Consider the following 18,853-nt stretch of genomic DNA (forward strand, 5'->3'; position numbering starts at 1 on the left):
CAATTTCTTTCTTTGGCTCCATAATCAATTATAACCCTTAAAACTTAGATCTTTCTTCACCATACAAAATTTCCTGAGGAAATTAGATGTAATAGTAGAATTAGTGCTGCTATTCTGTCAATATGCTACCTTTGTAGCATAAGATATGGATTCTTTCTTTGTTGCTATTTTCATATATATTATGTTCACATTATATTCCGAATTTATCAATGTGCATCCACAGATTGAGTTTGTTAAACCAGCTTCATCACAAAAGAGCAGAGCTAACCTCACTGGTTTACTACAAGGTTAAATTTTCTGTCAAAGCAGAGAATTGGGTGAGCTTATGGTAACAAATCTCTGTGACCCATAGTTTAACAATTTTATGATTGTCAATGTGTTTTAAAGTGCTTTGAGAAATATAAAGCAATATGTAAATGTGGGTGTTGTTTACTCTGTTCCTTCCATTACTTTGCTTCACTATTATTTTCACTATATGGAAATGGAATTTCTTATGAGACATTTTAGAAACTTCAGGAAACTGTAATAGAAAAAAACATTTTAAAGAGTGGTATTCAGAAATTCAACAGTTATCCTTGTACTCATAAACTTCAGTTGAATACAAACCTTTTAAACACACCATGCTTTGAAGTCTTCCTCTGAAAGTAAGCATAATGACCCTGTCTAGCTTAAGTTACAGGATTGTGGTGATTATCAAATATGTTGATATTGAAATGCTTTAAAAATAATAGAGTTCTGTTAAAAATGCTCATTAAAGTCAATCTTCCTTGCTAAGTGAGAAAATGAAAAACAACCAACCACTATAACATGTTCTTTGTACTCGCTGTCTCTAATCACTGTTTTGTTGTATAGGTGAATAAAGAGAAAGGCAACATACCTTGTTTTACATAGATTGGTCAAGCACAAAATAAGAAATAAGAAAAGGATACCTGCAACTGATGGGAAAATATTTGTGATCCACTAATATATTTTTATTTAAAGTTTGGTTCCAAAAGAAGTGTTTATTATGATGACAGTTTATTTGCAACATGAATAAACACTTAAGTCCTGGTTCTTGGGAAATGGAGTCTGTAAGTAGATCACTTATTTTTTTCCTTTTATTCAATATATGCTGTCTATGTAAACCAAAATAGTAAATTTGCTATCATTAGAATGTGTCTTACAATTTTCCCTCTTACCATCATCATGTGTGCATTACACACATATCCATATAGTTATAACAAAAAGATCTTTTGTGAATTGTGGGAAATCCATGTATAATATATATGAATATATATATATATATACTGTATGTATGTATATATATATCTATACTGTTTTACATTTTTGTAAGTTTTCTTCAGATACTTCAGGTAACATGCATTATCAAAATAACTAAAACAACAAAACAACTAAACTTTTATATGAAAAGTCAAGACCATTGGAATGTGATTTCATTCTTTTCTGAATTTCCCCCTAACACTCAACATACATTCTCTATACAAGCCAAATTAGTATCAGTGTCTAAGCTGAGTGATTACTTTATTTCACATTCTTTCTGTCTTTCCTTACTTATAAAATATACTTCTTTAGCCCTGGCACAATCCTTTTCAGCTTTCAAGATATAGTTTCTCACACACACACACACACACACACATACACACACACATGCACACACACACTTGCCATCAAATATTTATTTTATAGTAAAGTTAACAAATAATCAAATCATTTATTATATGTTCCTATCTACAAAGTAAATATTTTAAAAAATGAAAACAGCATGGTATAGGTGAAAATATTTTCTGGGTACAGGTTAGTTTATACACAGTGCTGCAAACTTACATAATCTTAGATCTTCAAAACCAAAATTTACAAATAAGTTTGTTCACATACTTGACAATAATAAAATTATTAGGATATGGAAGGGAATACAGTGAAAAATGAATTAAACTTTGTAAATTAAGAAAGTTGATTGTCCAGATGCTGGTGGCTCTCACCTGTAATCCGAGCTACCTGGGTCTTTGAGATTGGAAGGATTCTAGTTCAGGATTTGAGGCCAGCATGGGCAAATAGTTCATGAAACTTCATTTCTAAAATAATGAGAGCAAAATGAACTGGAGTTATGGCTGGAGGAGTAGAGCACTGTCTTGAAAGCATCCTGAATTCAAACCCCAGTCCCCCCAGAAAAAAGAAAGTTGTTTGGCTTTATTCTGCATTATGCACATGGTAACTGGCAGAATATAAGTGGGGTGAATGCATATGTGCATTGCTGATAGTATTCTCAACTTGGTGTGGAAGAATTAATGAATCAATGAGTGTGGAGATTAGAAGGTTATCTGGGAACCTATTTTCAAAGTCCAGAAAAGTTAATTCAATTATAATATCCATGCATATCAGAGACTATTGATTGACAGTAGGAAGTGGTGGAGGAGTGAAAAACACACTATTTCAAATTTTTGATATAATTAACTAAAGTAGATATGGTATCCTTTAACTCAGAAAAATAAGAAGACAGATTTGAGTTCATGAAGATGTGCTCAGGTTTGTCAAACATTGTGAGAGATACTTCCAAATGAACATTTCTCTTTCATACATGTTTTATTCTCTTGTACACAATTATGTTTCTGTGTGTGTGACAGAGTAGCACCAGAGTAAAGGTTTGAGTATGAGGAAAGACTGATTGACTTTAAATTCTGGCTCAAAGTTTATAGCCTGTGTGAATGTGGGAAAATCACATATCTGCTCTGTGCTTTAGTTCTCTAATATTTAAAAGAGATAGGAAAATAAAATTAGTGATGCCTGTCTCATGATGTTGTTGAGACCTATATATATATAAATGGCTTATGTAACTGTAAAATATTATTATTATTATTATTATTGTATGTATGATTTGTATGTTCCCAATATATTCAGCTGATTTATTTTGATTTATATAGCTCACATTATATCAAACATAAATTGATTACTTTTGCCTGTGCCCCTCTCATGTACCCAGCTATGAATTGCACTGTCCCTTATTTTGTGCCCAGAACTATAGCATTCTACTCATCCATAAAAGGAAAATGTATTTGTCAGGTTGATGTTGTAGCCAGACCTCCATGGATGGATCCATGGAGACCAGAAAGAACATTATGCTAGATATTAATCATAAATTGTTTGAATTAATTATCCTTGGGGAATAAACATCTGTGTTAGAGTGAGGTTTAAATGCCTTACATTCAGGGACTTGAAAGTACAAAAATAATTTTATATTTCAAAAAGAGGGCAAAAACAAAGCACCTTCTGTGAACTAAGGTCCAAGTGTGAGCATTACACAGATGGAGAAAGAGATGGGAATCAAGATTGGGGTAATAGAGGTAAGTCTGTGGTGTCAGGGCCAAAGATGCAAAGTGAAAAGGAAGCAAATGGGGACCATGCCAGGAAATTTCAACTGCTGACACTGGCAAGCTAAGTATTCTGGGGGGAGGAGGGGGTAATACCTGCTACAAAATACATGGTAGTACTAAAAAGCATATTTTATTGTATTATCAAAGAATAACTAAACACAGAGAAGACAAAATAAATCCAGTACAAGGTAGAATGAATATAAAGGGGAAAATGAAAAACCAAGGGTAAACCTGAAGGCATTTGCAAATAACAAGAACAGAAACATGACTTTTGACTTCACTCCTTAATCCTAACAGTCCCTGGGGCACCTCAAAAGCAGAAAGTGAGAATTGAAAGCTACACCTATAGACAGAATTCAAAAAGCTCCTGTTTCTATCAAAGGTTAAGGGAAAAAAATTAGTATTAGAAAATTATAGACAATCACAGAACTTTTCTTCTAATCCTACATTTCAAATGAAAAAACTGAAAATTATAACCTGGAATTCAAAATACAGCTCTTATGTCTTCTGCATTTGGTGTTTCTATTTAAGAAAATGGCATGACAACAAAAATCCCAAATCCATACATTAATATAGTTTGTGGATCTCTGTAGTCTGTAGAAGTCGTTATAAATCCTCTATAGGGTAGGCCACCTTAAAACAGGTTCTTTGACTTTGCCATTGGTTAATGTCACTCAACTGTAAGTTCAAGCACGAATATATGTATATGTGTGTATATTTATTTATGTATATGTACACTTGTATATATGTTTACATATATATATAAACTTGTCACTATAATTAAAACTTAATGGAAATGAAAATCATTGAAATATAAAATAATTATGTTTAACTTATTTGTTGAGGAAAGAAACATGGAATTGCAGATGATTTTAAGAAATAAGTAATGAGCTGGATGCTGGTGGCTTGGCTTACCCAGTTGTGAGTCTGAGATTGGGAGGATCGTGGTTCCAAAAGACAGTGTGTGAACTCCCATCTCCAAAATGACCACAGTAAAATGGACTGGAGGTGTAGCTGAGGCAGCAGAGTGCCTGCTTTGCATGTGCAAAGCCCTGAGTTCAAATCCCAATCCCAACAAAAAAAAAAGAAAGAAGAAATTATCAAAAATGTCCAAACAATTTTATGCAGCCATGAAGAAGAACAAAATGTTATCATTCGCTGGTAAATGGATGGAATTGGAGAACATCATTCTGAGTGAGGTTAGCCTGGCCCAAAAGACCAAAAATCGTATGTTCTCCCTCATATGTGGACATTAGATCAAGGGCAAACACAACAAGGGGATTGGACTATGAGCACATGATAAAAGCGAGAGCACACAAGGAAGGGGTGAGGATAGGTAAGAAACCTAAAAAACTAGCTAGCATTTGTTGCCCTTAATGCAGAGAAACTAAAGCAGATACCTTAAAGCACCTGAGGCCAATAAGAAAAGGGGAACAGGTACTAGAGAAAAGGTTAGATCAAAAAGAATTAACCTAGAAGGTAACACCCACGCATAGGAAATCAATGTGAGTCAATGCCCTGTATAGCTATCCTTATCTCAACCAGCAAAAACCCTTGTTCCTTCCTATTATTGCTTATACTCTCTCTACAACAAAATTAGAAATAAGGGCAAAATAGTTTCTGCTGGGTATTGAGGGGAGGAAGAGGGAGGGGGTGGAGTGGGTGGTAAGGGAGGGAGTGGGGGCAGGGGGGAGAAATGAACCAAGCCTTGTATGCACATATGAATAATAAAAGAAAAATGAAAAAAAAAGTCCAAACATATTAAAAAGAAAATCCAAATAGATTTTCTAGAAAGAAAAGCATGAAATCAGTGAATTAAAAATGCACCTTATTAAACATATCAAACAAGGTATTAAACACAAGAAAATTAAGAACAAATGGAAAAGTAGACTTAAGAAGAAACAAAATACAAAATAAAATATTCATGAAGGTGAAAATTTTAAGAGTGATTTTAAACATGCAGATAGTAGCATGAAATAGTCTAAATTAGTCTGTATGCAAACTATAAAAACATCAACAGAGGAAGGCAATTTAAAAAAAATCATGATTGTGGCTATATCTCAAATAATGGAAAACACTGAAAAATAAACAGAAGTCTCCATCTAGCATGTCAGTACTGAAAACCTCAAGAAGTTCTAGAGAGAAGGAAGAAAACCAGATGACTAGCAAATTACCTTGCACCTTTATCTATGCTTATTATCAGCTAGTAAGATGATTTGAGAATTTATTATTCATAGATCATCCATAAAGAAAATTCTAGCACTGAAGGTTCAGTTCAAGTGGTAGAATGTCTGCCTAGCAAGCACAAGTCCCTTAGTTTAAACCCTAGTCCCACCAAACAAACAAAAAATCTAAAATTTTTTAGGAAAACAGCCCTCCAAATAATAGCTGAAATACAAGACAAAAGAGTCATTTAGAAAGGTGTAAAGGTATAACTATCAATATAATTTATCCTTGACACAAGAAAACAAAAGAAATTTTAGCCACAAATAGTGACCCATAGTAGTGTGGAAGGAATGGGGGATGTTAAGTATCTTGAATTTCTTGAATTGTTTGAAAGCTGAGTAAAACTGATGGGAAAATTTACATTTTCTAAATGGCATCTTAAAATTTAAGAGTAAACAATAGAAAAATAAAGTAAAACAGCCACTAGTTCATATAAAAAAAGACAAAATAAAATCAAAAAGTAAAAATAAACCAAAGGAATAAAGTAAAATAAAAAGCAAGTTAAAAACTAAGTTTCTAGACATTAACACAAATAGATTTTAGCAAATTGGGTGTACAGGAAAGTTTCTCAATCTGAAAATATATATGAAGAAAGAAAAGAAAAAAAGCTGTAATGAATATCACCCAGAGGAGTAAGACAGCATAACTAGTTCCTTGAAAATGAGGTACTACACAGGTACATCTGCTCGCATTGATGCTATTTATTCTGCTGCTCATCATAAGTAATGGGAAAAATTGTATGTTTTATTTAATATTTTCATGAAGACTTAAGTCCATGAAGGAGAAACTAAGATGATCTAAAGACATAGCACTGGAAGTAGTAGAAAAGCCTGGCTACAATTTTTAGATACATAATGAAATATAAAAAATAAAATTAATTGCGATTCTTATACATCTGTATTTAAAAGTTGGAAAATACTGTTTTTTTTAAACTGATTCCAGTGAAATAATCAGAAGTAAAAAGATATATAGAATCAAGTTTTATGAGAATGTTTATAGCTTCACTGGATATAAAGATTATTTAAACCTTATGTATAAGCAAAATGGAACAATGCATCGTATTTATATATGTAAAGATAGGGTACAAATTGTAAATTTTCTATATTAAGTCATACTTTAAAATATCCAAAGATGTATTATTTATTATTGTTAGAATCTAATGAGCCTGTGCTAAAATTTGTATGGAGAAGCACACAGTCCAAGATAAGCAAAGATGCTTTGAACAGAAACTGGCTGTTGGAGTTGTCTTATCTAATATCAACTATGAAATCAGTAAAGTGTAGTATTAGTGAAGTGTTGCTGGCAGCACATAGACTAAAACTGGGACAATACAGAGAAGATTAGCATGGCCCCAAGGGAAAGCTGTTGAAAACTGGGAGTGGGAGGTAAAGGGATAAGGAAGAGTAATGGAAAGGGCTGAATGGGCCAAGGTAAAGTATACCCACAGTGGGGATACATTGAGAAACCCCTTTGAACATCAACTTAAATATTAATAATGAAAGACAGGACTGTAAAATAGGTACAGTGTGGGAGGTAGGGTACTAGTTGGAGTAAGGAGGATAAGTAAAGTTGGTTAAGGTGAGAGTATATGGTTGAGGAACTTCATATACCTTTATGATATAGAACAAAGAAATCTCCTGCAATTGCTTTAATGGGGGCGGGGAAGGGGTCAAGGGGAAAGAGACTATGGGGGCAACGTAACTAATGTATAATATAAGCCCAATTAGAATTGTCACTATGAATCCCCCATATAACAAACATGTCCTAATAAAGAAAATTTATGATAAAAAAGCATTAGGGAATTCTAAACCAATAGACACCCAACACCATAGTATTGGTAGATAACTGCTACGAGAAACAATAGTCTGAGGAAACTGACAGAGGTAAGAAATTGGTACTAGAAGCAAGTATTACTCAAGCTAAACAACTATGAAAAGCAAATTCATTGGGTTAGCCTAAAGATAACAATGAAGGCCCTTCTTTTTATGATAAGAAAATGGAAAAAGCCATAATTAAGACAAAAATTGTCAAATGATAAAGTGAATATTAACATATTTTATTTTAAGTTATTCTTTACATATAAACATGAAAAAGGATAATGAATAACGTCAAATTTGGCACATTTATCTATGATTTAGAAATAGTAAAATAGTAATGGATTATTCTCATATATATACCATATTCAACAGGAAAAAGGAAATATTTTAGAAAATGGGCAAATGCAATCATAGATAAAAGGATTTTTATTTTTTAGTAATTAAAAAATATAAACTGTACAGTAATGCTATGCATCATTTTACCCTATATACTGAGAAAAAATAAAATTCTGACATTCACAAATATTGGTAAGGGTATAGAGCAATAGAAAATTTCATGCACTATTAAGGGAGATATAGCTTGAGATAATCACACTGGTGAACAATTTGTCAAAACCTGTTATGATACTTATCTTTTTGTATGTTTTAACTATAATACATTTAAAAATAAAGGGACTGAATTCAGAGCGGTAAGATGCTGGGTATGTGATTGCTTAGTACAGGCTGATGATGAGTTCTTCTTGGAATCTAAGATGTGTAGTATTACACAGGTTAAGGTTTTTAAAGAACTTGGAATAAGTCACCACAAATATGCCTTACAAAATCACTATATTTAAATGAATATAATTGAATATAAAAGCTTATTCATGGAAATAACTCTGCTTAGCATAAGTGGCTTTTTAAAAGTAAGACTTCTAATCCGTTAGCAGCTTCCCTCCCATTCTCTCTCTCCTGAAATCACTTACAAACACTGACATTTTTGATATGCTTACAGACTTACTTATGCTAGCTGGGTTTTCCTGGGTTCTCAGTTGTCTGTTATCTGACGTGTCCCCTTAAGAATTATTTAAGCCAACTCTAGAGAAAATAAATACCATGAGCAAGTCAGAGTTTAGTCACTCTGTGTAAGCTTTTATTTTTAAATACAGAAATGTTTCCTTTGTTTTCACTGATTAATTTCACCATGTAGTCACTTCTAAGGGTTTCATATTAGAATATAAATTCTTATGCACACAAAAAACAAGTCTAGATAACATTAACCCCCAAAATGTTTTTCCATTTTAAATTGGAGTGTAGCAAATAGTTTTACAAGGACAGGAATACATGAAAGAATCATAAAAGTATGAGCCTCTCTTTTTAAATACAAAATGATAATCTAACTACAATAATTGTTGGAAAATTCACTTATTAAAACATGAAATCTGAGACTCTTACATCCAATTAAGGAAAGAGTTAGAACTTGATTATAAGTACCCCTGAATCCTCCCATTGTCTATCAGTCTTTTGAATTAAATTTTGTTTGACTCAGCAATTCACTGGACTCAATAACTATTTGGGGGCTTCTCTGAGAAATTCAGTTAAGAAAATCTTAATAAAAATATTTAAAAGGGAAAGTAGCATATTAAAATCTAGTCAGCAGTTTTAAATGTTCATAGAACACTCATGTGGGAGGTTGGGGGTACAGGTAAAAGGAATCATAGATTGACATAATTTGTGTTCTTCATGGGGCACAAGATAGAGTTAGAAACAAAACAGGGAAGAAATCGCAAAACAAGCATAGAATTTGAAATAAGCTAGAGTCAAGTTCTGAGTCCAAAAATTAGCATTGAAGAGCAAGTCTTTAATACTTTGAGTAAAGCTAATAAAGAAGCAGAAGACAAAATAGCTGAAATGATAGCGGTGACTTGGAGACAAGAGTTGACAACCAATTTAACATCTTCTTAACTTCATCTACTTGAAAAAATGAAGTTCCTTGAGCATCAGTGTTTTCTGAATAATAAAGGTAATATTTTTCTAAACTTTAAGACCTGAGAAGATACCCAGCTTATATGCTAAATTCCTGGCAGTTATTTGTAAAAATGTTGGATAGGAGATTATAGTTCTGCTTGGCAATGCAGAACTTTGTAAATGCAAATCAGCAGTGCCTACATGGTATTCTCAAATGATGTTTTCCCATTGAAACCCTAAAAATATGAAGGATACTCAAATAAAGATAGTGCTTCCAAATAGTATTATTAGTGAGTAGTTCTTAGAGAAAAATCACTTTCTTTGTTTAAAGTTTATTGGCTTTTGTTTTAATAATATTAAATCCTTAGTGTGTTTTACAGAGAATAATATCATATATTTTTATTTCTATCAGTTTGTACTGAGTAGAAAAAATGTGGAGAATGTCTAGAGAGCAAATATGATAAAGAAATTAAAATACTTATTCACACTTTGACAAGATTCAAAATTAGGCTCTAATAATTTTGGCTTCTTATAATTAATGACAGCTATAGTTATCATATACTTGTTTAATATTCCCAGTGACAAAACAGGACAGCTGTAACCCATCTATGCTTCAGTCAAAAAGCCATTAGAGGATCACTGGAGAATGGGACGTGAGTGCTAATTTTTGTCCGTAACTTTCTGTTGCTATCATCAAGCTTGCAATGTGAGACCTTAGCCACTTGGAAGGTAGGATTCAAGGAATGAAATGCCCTAAAATTATAGGGGAAAATTGCCTTACTCAGGAGATTTGAAAAACTAATAAACTTGAAGCCCCCTCTCACTCCAGTAAGATAAACTCCATTCATGGTAAGCTTCTCACTGGTTCAGTGACTTCTTCCTAAGGCAACATCTGAAAGTCCCTAAAAATCTCTAGGTTATAGGAGCTAATACAAACTACTTAATCCTGAAGCAGTCTGTCACTGTTGGTAGCAATCTGATGAATCTGATTCCCCACACTGGATTACAGACCCTGTTGCTTGTTTAGCAGAGCAAAATGTCCACATTACTCCTTTCAGTGAGGCAATAGGAAAGTGACTCTGGCTTCCCCTGTAAATCTTTTTGCCAAGATCTAATATGTGTTAGTAGAAATTGTTCAGGGTCCTAGATAATTATAAATCAACCTATTTTGTAGGAACTAAAGTATTATCTCAGACAGTAGTAGACTAGAGCATTGGCAAAGGCTATATAATAATAGTGATATTTATGGACCAGAGAATGACATTATAAGCCAGATAAGAATGACAAACATCCTGTGACACAGATCTGGATTTTGAATGTGAGACCTGGTTTTAGAAATACTTCAATAAATAATTCTGTTTTCTATGTACACAATAATGGTACAGGGTTACATAATGTTTAACAGTTGTAAAAGTGATCATACCTTTAATATAAAATAAAAATAATAAGAGTTTCATGATATAATTTTAGGCATTCAACATTCTTAGTAATTCAGAAAATTTGAAGCATTCATATAATTTGTGGAATCAGATGTTTCATAAAACATACAGAGGTGTCTGAACAAGGACAGCAGCATCCTCAAAAACATCACCACCCCAACTTGTGAGAAATGCAGCACCATTAAAATAATTGCAGGATTATAGCACCCATTTCTATTCTAAGAATGTCTCATCCACTGAAAAAGCACAGCCTAAACTTGAGGGAAAAGCATTAGGAAGAAGATTATCATACTAAGATGCATGAAATTTATTATTTTTTAAAGCATTCTCAACAAAAAGAGCAATGCTGGAGTTATTACAATACTCAACTTCAAACTATACTACAGAGCCATAGCAATAAAAATACCATTGTATGGACACAAAAACAGATATGAAGACCAGAGGACCTGGATATGAATCCACACAGCTGTCCCCACCTTATTTTTGACAAAGGCACCAAAAACATACAATGGAGAGTAGACAGTCTCTTCAATAAATGCTGTTGGGAAAAGTGGTTATCTGCTGTAGATACCTGAAACAAGATTCATCCCTAGTATATCCCTAGTTGATACTAGTATCAACTCAAAGTGAATTAAGGACGTTAATATCAGACCCGAAACTCTGAAGTTAGTACAGGAAAGAGCAAGGAATAGTCTGGAAGTAATGGGTAAAGGCAAAGACTTCCTCAGTAGAACACCAGCAGCTCAGCAACTAAGAAAGGATGGACAAATGGGTCTACGTGAAATTAGAAAGCTTCTGCACAACAAAAGAAATGGTCTTTAAACTGAAGAGACCACCCACAGAGTGGGAGAAAATATTAACTGACTATACATCAAAGGACTGTTAACCAGAATATACAGGAATCTCAAAAACATAAACTCTCCAGAAATCAATGAACCAATAAAGAATCAGGCAACTGAACTAAACAGAAGAACTTCTTCAAAGGAAGAAATCCAAATGGCCAAAAATACATGAAAAAATGCTCACCATTCCTGGCCATAAAGGAAATGCAAATTAAACCATAAGTTCCCACCTTACTCATGTTAGAATAGCTATCATCAAAAACAACATCAACAACAAATGTTAGTGAGGATCAAGGAAAAAAGAACCTTCATACACTGCTGGTGGGAACGTAAGCTAGTACAACCGTTTTGGAAAGCAATGTGGAGGCTTCTTAAAAAACTAAACATAGATCTGCCATATTATCCAGCAATAACACTCCTAGGGCTATACCCAAAGGAATGCAACTCAGGTTATTCCAAAGGCATCTGCACACCCATGTTTATTGCAGCACTATTCACAATAGCCAAAATATGGAAATAGCCAAGATGCCCCACTACTGAAGAATAGATCAAAAAAATGTGGTATTTCTACAGAATGGAATCTTACTCAGCCACAAAGAAGAATTAAATTTTGTCATTCTCAAGTAAATGGATGGAAATAGAGAACATCATCTTAAGTAAAGTTAGCCAGGCTAAGAAGGCCAAAAGTCATATGTTCTCCCTCATATGAGGATTATGGACCTAAAGCAAATGCAGTAAAATTATTGCATAGATCACACCTAAGGGGAGAACACAAACAGGAAGAATAGGGAAAGGAAAGAAAACCCAAAACTTGAAAGGTGTTGATGTGCCCACTGTAGAGGAGTGAATAAAGTAGTCTTAAACTGACAGAGGCTACTATGGGAAGGTGACCAGGAAGTAGTGAAGAGGTCTGGTGGAAATGAACCAATGTGGGTTGTAATACACAAGTGCATGGAAGCACATGTATCTCTATTTAGCTATCTTTTCCTCAAACTAGCAAAAATGCAATGTCTTTCTTATTATTAACAAAATTGGAGAAGAGGGCAGGACAGGTTCTTCCTGGAAGCAAGGGAGGTGAAGGGAGAGGGAGGGGGGCAGGAGAGAGAGGTAGCCCAAACAATGTATACACATATGAATAAATGAATAAACAATTAAAAATATAAAAGTTTGTATACATCCTAATGATAATTTTAGACCTTGATATCAGTTTAATTATGTAAAGACATGTAGTTATAAAATATGAGCCAAGGTGATAGTTGGCACACACACACACTACTAAAGCACTTTATGCTTTCTATTGTTTCTAGATAGCATTTGATTTCTTTGATTATATAAACTAATAAGATAAATGAAAGGGAAGAAGGAAAATGAAATGCTTGCCCAACTGCTAACAATTATAGAAGTATTAATTAGATATATCTTTTACATCCAATACATCTCCAAAATAGAGTATAGCAACCTTCAGAATATAGGGTACTACCTGAATTATCACTCTCCCTCCACAGAAGAGGGAGATCTGAAGCAGTAGTCTAGTATCTTCTAACATTCTCTGTAGTGGAGCATAGGGATCACCAGTAGTTCATAAGCACATTTACTATAAGGTGTGTGTCTGTGTGGTATGGTGTGGTGTTTAATCTAAACAATGATTACGTGATTACAGAGGTTCTTAGGGCAAGTCTGTGTTACACAATGTCAAGTTGTAAAGAACTGAGATTTCAACTTCACATCAGTATCATGAGGCTATCTGCTCCAAATGACCAGCATTGCAACTTTGCTACTGTTTTCAGTGTGGCAGATAGAACCCAAAGCTTCTCGGCATTGCACATATGAATCTGTCCAATAGCCATGCATACTTTATGACACCACTAAATTCAAATCACATTGGCTTCAGTAATGGCATTAGGCCCTATTTATATGAGCAATTTCCCTTTTATGAGACGTGTAAAAACATAATACACTGAATTATCTGGACTAATGAGAACTAATTTCTTAAAAAAAATAAAGCCATGATTTTCAAAAGGAGTCCTCATAAAATAAGCTTATCATTAAACAATGAAATGCTGAACTATGTGAGTATCAACAACACGAAAAACAATCCTACAATGTGCATGTAGTTCAGTACACATTTATATTTTCTGATAGTCTTTGACTAAAGATAAAACATGTAAATAGCATTTTATTTCCCTAGTTAAAGTATAGAATGAGTTGTTTATTGTTCATCTATCTATGAGTAGTAGTATTAAAATCATTATGCAAATATTAAAAGTATTCATAGGTTTGTATAAAACAACACATACAAAGTTTTACAACAGATTCTTTAAGTGTCTATGGGGTGCTAAGTTTTGAGACATATATAATTTCTACAAACCAACTAAAGGACTTTAATTATGGTTATGTCTGTATGGTGTAGATCTAAAATGTCCCCCAAGGGCTCATGTGTTCATTTCCTGGTACCCAAGCTGACAATGTTCAGAGGTAGGGTCTTTGGATAGTGATTGTATCACAAAGGCTTTGACTTCATCAGTGGTTTAGTCCATTGTTGGGTTCATCATATGATGGGTTATTGGGAGGTGGGGCCTACTGGAGGAGCTAGATCACTGGGGGTATAATTTTGAAAGGAATATATTCTCTAATCTTTCCTCCTGTATGTTAGAGGATTTTTTTCTGTGAGAGAAAAGAGACTAACACAGTCCCCTAAATAAAAATACCATCTGAAAAATGCTAGTCATATACAGGGTAAAGTTTGAGGATCAATCATTTTTCATTATTCAAAGAAATTTCACTTGACTTACATTTCTTATTTTAAAATATTTTTAAATCAAATAGAGTTGGGATATTTTTATTTCATTAGGGTTTATGTTGAATGGCCAATGGTCAGAGAACTTTATAGTTCACACTGAATGGCTGAGAGTTACATGGGTCTTGATCCATAAACTTACTTCCAGTAATGTATACGTTCCCTTGGAATTTTCTTTGTTTTCCTTGACTCCTCTAAAAGCCTTGTAGACTACAGAAAGAGTTTTGAGGTTTTTTTTTATTTTATTATTCACATGTGCATACAAGGCTTGGGTCATTTCTCCCCCCTGCCCCCACCCCCTCCCTTACCACCCACTCTACCCCCTCCCTCTCCCCTCCACCCCCTCAATACCCAGCAGAAATTATTTTGCCCTTATCTCTAATTTTGTTGAAGAGAGAGTATAAGAAATAATAAGAAGGAACAAGGGTTTTTGCTGGTTGAGATAAGGATAGCTATACAGGGAGTTGACTCACATTAATTTCCTGTACGTGTGTGTTACCTTCTAGGTTAATTCTTTTTGATTTAACTTTGAAGTATTTTTGAGATGATGTAATGACAATCTTCACAGAACACACTCCTTGTCAATTCTCTCTATGTAAGCAGCTCCTGTGTCTCTTGCCTACTTCAAGACTGTGTAACTGAATGACAAGAAGGAAAGATTGTCATTGAATTGTCAAATAAATCTCTCCATTAATACTTTAAACTTAATAACTTTTACTCATTTGAATAGAAAATGCTCTCCTTTGGACACTAACATAAGGGAATTTCCATTTGCCAACTTTGATAGGTGAGGAATTTGTCAATCAAGATGTCGAATTCTTAGCACATAGAACATAGCACCAGGTTTCAGATGTGTTAATGGAGATTTTTAATGTAGAAGCAATCCAGATGATAAGCTTTTTCTCTCCTGCCAATAATACCACTGCTACTTGTCCCAGCCTAGAAAAATCCCAGAATTGCATAGAAGAAAGAAAGAATAGTTGAACAGAGAAGAAACAACAATGGAATAACTAGCCTCCGATTCACATCACTGGGCTAAGGTACAAGACATGTATGGAAACTTTTGGAAATTCATGTCCTCTCAGTATGGACAAGGACGTCTCTTTTAGGCATATGATTTAGATCATTGTTAATCTTACTTTAATCTTAGGAGGCTTTCAACCTCAAAAATTACCGTAGATCTTAAATTCTTACAAATATTGGGATATATATATATAGGAATTAAATATCAGAAAATGTTTAGAATTCAGAAGTACATATAATACATTGGCACAAATTCCATAAATGATAAGAGTAATAATGTCAAATGACAAGTATTGGCCTCTGGAAACCTCCAGTAAAACAGACACACTATAACATTCTTATGAAATTTTAATATTTTTATGAAAATAATCTGTAAGGGTCACAGGAAACTTCAGAGTTCTCTAGAGCACACTAAATATTGTTGCCTTAGCAGGTCCTAAGGGTCAAAAACTCAAACACAATTGAAATAAAAACATTTAATTTTCTTTTAGGTTTTAGAGAAAAAAATTTTTAAACATTAGTGAACTAAAAAGTTTTAAAATATTAGAAATCAAAGTGCATGTAAGTGGCCGAGTGTTCAGAAAATTTCACCTTCTGCCCTGAAAAGGCGGAGAAGAATCTTTGCTTTGGATTGCAATTCATTGCTTCCAATTCAAAGAGAATTTCCAAGCACACTGACAAGAGTCTATTGTCTCTTTTCTCCCTCGGTTAGATTTCAAAGACACTAAGACACTTGGAAATCCTGTATCAAAATCCTGTATCAAAAATACTTAGGTACAAGGTAGGAAAGCACCTGAGGGAATAGGCTTCTTGAAAACTTAGATCAAATTATTCCCATCCTAGCTTCTTCATATCCAGTCACTATCTAAAATCCTCAGACATAGACGTGTTCTTCTACCTTGTCCCTACCTTGTCAGGGCCTCCTTGAGAGAGACCAAGACTCTCAGCCTCTGGGAGGAAAGGGCCCTCACCTGAGAACCTGGATGGAAAGAAAAGAATAACATGAAAGAAAAAAATTATATAGATATAAAGACCTATATCTATATCTATCATTTATCTATATGTATCTGTATATCTCTATGTACTTTATATGTATCTATATATAAGAGAGCTATATAGATATAGAGATGGATATATGACTTCTAAATCTTCCTACAAAAAGTTTTGGGTACATTTGTGTTTCTGTATTCTTTTTCTAAGTCAATTAATGTTTTAATCAGAAAGCAACATGGAATTTTTATGTTCCTTAGCCCTGTTGTGTTCCCTTACTCAACCCCGCAGGGTACTATCAAAAGAAATGATGGCAAACAGATCTGAATGTAACAGGGGCTATGGACCTCCCTGAGTTTTTCTCAAGGCTTTAGAAAGGTATGAGGGAGAGCCTAATTACCCTATATACCCCAAAACAGATATAAACTGGGACTGATCACAGCCTGGCTACCACAATGTTATCAGACAGAAAGACTTTCACAGAACATATTTCACATTTTACAGATAAAAGCAAATCTGGACTGATTCTCTAGCCAGAGTAGAGGACTGCCAATGGCAAGAAGTTTAGGGAGAGAACTGCACTAGAAAAGTGAGCCCAGTCATCAAAACAACTCTATCTCTTCCAAAGCAATCAATACAACCATAATCCCAAAGAACAGCTAAGTTCATCAGCTTTGATAACTACAGAGAACCATTGTAGATCACTCTGCTGTTCCTGTCATCATGAAGTTGTTTCATTTGTACTGAACACAGATTCTAATTTGAGTAGAAGACAGAAGGGAGGACATGGATTTAAATACAGTGTGGATCTGGATTGCACTAGAAAGATATTAAATAAATGAAGGAAATCATATAGAGATTATAATAAGTAGGCATCAAACGCCTGACTTTAAGAGAATTAGCTATTAACATTAAGTAAATATAAGTTTACTTAATTATTAAGTTTTTATGCATGGGAGGTGGTCACTATGGAAACTTGTACTTGTGCCTCTAGTAGCATTGAGTTTTCTCTAACTTGTAGAAAACCTTAAAAGAGTTAGTAAAAAAAAAAATCATAGGTAAGTTCTTTTTCTGTTGTTCTGTAGTTTTTATTAGCTATTTCACTATAATAGAATCACTTTTCTACATACATAGATGAATTTTCAGAGGTACATTGGGTGAATGGAACTGTGTTTTAAGTGAGTAAAAGTTTAAATATTTAAAAATTATATTTGAAGTTTATTGCAAGATTTGTTTTTTTTTAATTCCTTTATTGTGCTGGGGGGGTACAGTGTGGCATTTACAAAGGTTCTTACAATGCATCAAATATATCATATTTGAATTCACTCACTTCACCACTCTCTTTTAGGCCTCCCTCCCCCGATTCCTGGAATAGTTTCTACAGGTATCATTTTTGCATTTATATAAATGTTTACACATTTTTTTTGCACTGTATTCACCCTTCTACTCCCTTTTCCTTGCCATCTCCCCTTTCCCACTGGTACCAACTCCCCCAACCACTCCAGGCAGGACCTATTCCACCTTCCAATTCTCTGATTTTGTAGAAGAAAAAGGAAAAGATAAAAAGAAAAACATGACATTTTTGCTTGTTTGACATGAAGGTAGCTACACAGGGAGTTTCCTTGTACTGTTTTCATGTATATTTGTATCATAACCTCAACTGGTTTATCTCCTCAAATTGTTTTCATTCTACTTTAGGGGCTTTCTTACCATGGTTTCAGCTGGCTTAATATTTCTATATTCATTCTTGGATAGTGAGTATATCAACCATATTCAAGTTATTAGTTTCTTTCTTTCACCCTACCCATCCCATACATAACCTCACTTAGTGAGTGTTTCACTTAGTCAGTGTTTCATAATATTGCTGCATTTGTACTAAGTCTATATTCCACATCTGAGAGAGGACATGAGGCTTTTGGTCTTCTGAGTCTGGCTAACTTCACTTAAGATGATGTCATCCATTTCTATCCATTTATCTGCAAATGAAAAAATTTCATTCTTCATAGTGGCTCAGTAAAATTCCATTATATAAATACAATACTTACTTAATCTATTTGTAAGTAGTAGGGTTCTTAGCTGTTTCCATAGCTTAGCTACTGTGAATAGTCTTGCAACAAACATGGGTGTGCAGGTGCCTTTATAGTAACTTGACTCACATTCCTTCAGATATATCTCTAGAAGTGGTATTGCTGGATGGTATGGCAAATCTATTTTTAGTTTTATAAGGAGCCTCCATACTGCTTTCCATGGTTGTTGTCCTAGCTTCCATTCCCACCATCAGTGTTTGAATGTTCTTTTCCCCCTCACATCCTCCATAACATTTGCTGGTGGTGATGTTCTTGAAGATAGCTATTCTAACAGGAGTAAGGTGGAATATTAGTGTAGTTTTGATATGCAATTCCCT

At 34.0% G+C, this 18,853-nt stretch overlaps 1 pseudogene; it reads left to right on the forward strand.

Moving 5' to 3' along the window:
- The first annotated feature begins 6,887 nt into the window (after positions 1-6,887).
- On the forward strand, positions 6,888-6,947 carry LOC141415235 (U6 spliceosomal RNA; annotated as a pseudogene).
- Positions 6,948-18,853: the final 11,906 nt, after the last annotated feature.

This window comes from Castor canadensis, chromosome 12, assembly GCF_047511655.1.
Source record: "Castor canadensis chromosome 12, mCasCan1.hap1v2, whole genome shotgun sequence".
NCBI lineage: Eukaryota > Metazoa > Chordata > Mammalia > Rodentia > Castoridae > Castor > Castor canadensis.